The sequence below is a fragment of the Cyprinodon variegatus genome, unplaced genomic scaffold, assembly GCF_000732505.1.
Source record: "Cyprinodon variegatus isolate N-32 unplaced genomic scaffold, C_variegatus-1.0 Scaffold11, whole genome shotgun sequence".
Lineage (NCBI taxonomy): Eukaryota > Metazoa > Chordata > Actinopteri > Cyprinodontiformes > Cyprinodontidae > Cyprinodon > Cyprinodon variegatus.
In genome coordinates, this window is record NW_015150464.1 from 1,655,157 (window position 1) to 1,656,729 (window position 1,573).

Here is a 1,573-nt window from a genome sequence, read left to right on the forward strand (position 1 = left end):
ACTTGAGTAGAGTAACGAAGAATTTGTACTTCGTTACTTCCCATCTCTGGTTTTAGATAATGATCCATTGATTATTCATTGCTGACTGGATTTTTCCTTCAAATAAAACAACAGTTCATGAGTATAAACAGTTTCTGTAACTGGATTGAAACATCTGGAAGATGCCGACTGAAGACGAATGGAGTGGAGATCACGGAGTGTCAACAGTGTTTGCTGGAGAAGAAGAAGAAGGATGATGATAGCAGCAGGGCGCCTGACCTGAGCAGGGAATCACTTCAGGAAACACTGAGCAGATACCTTCAGCCGACAATCATGAACCCAAGTAGCTCACAGAGTGAACTTCCCAGTTTGTGCTGCCAGACAGAGGAGCAGGCAGCTACCGGTTTCTTCCGTTAGCACTTCATGGCTCCTATCGTGTCTCCTGACAGGTCGTCCACGCTGTAATCTGTGCTACATGTCATAGGTCCTCATACTATCCTGACCTTTCCCATACGGATGAAAAAGGTTATCTATTTATGCATTTATTTCCCAAAGATTGTTCATTCATGACCTTCTTGACATCATGATTCCAATTTAACGCTCAACAGTTTTCTACATACGGTAATATTTTTTAAACCACCTAAAATTTATCATTTAGAAGCTTCAGGGAAAAGGAAACAATCTTAAAGTCTTTATTTCAGCCTCTGTAAACGTATTTGACAAATACATATTTTCCAGTATTTTAATATAGATTTAAAGGATAGAAACTGAAAGCAGCTCCTAAATGGGATCTATTTTACTCACATTATACTCAGTAAGCGTGGCTTCTACTGCAACTAACAGCTGAAACTGCTATATGCACTGGAAAAACAATCTAGAAATACCGGTAAGTTAAAAAAAATCTTAAATTAAGTGTATTTACCCTTGATTTTAATAGATAAATCAGATAATTTGCCAATCAAATGAGTATTTTTACTCTTAAAATAAGGTAATTAGATAATATGCACTTCAAATAAGACAATGAAATTGTGTTTTCTTATTTTAAATCTAAATTGTCTTGTTGCATTGGAAAAAAGTCTCTTTTACCTCCTCAGTTCAAGAACAAATGCACTTATTTTAAGAAAAAATAGCTCATCTAGATTTTGATTTTTTTCCTGTGTGTTTTTTTAATTCACACATAAAAGACAGTGATTATATAATGTTTTATTTATTTAAAAAATATATATAATTTACAAAACAGATTCAGAACATACATTTAAAACATTTGAATGAAAACTAACAGAACGGAGAAAATCTAGTATCTGCCACCTACTACAAACATTTCAGGCAATAAACTAAACATTTCACTGATAAATACTAAAACAAAGTCATCTGCAGACAGATTAGCAGCTAATTTACAAAGTTATGTGACCATTTTTTTAAGTTAAACCCTTCATTTAATTTATAAACGTTGACATCAAACACAAGGAACCAAAACAATTTAACCCAGTTTTTATATTTTCTTAACACACTATAAAAAATCAATATCTAGATAAGTCATTTTTCTTAAAATAAGTGCATTTGTTCTTGAATTGACAAGGTAAAAGAGACATTT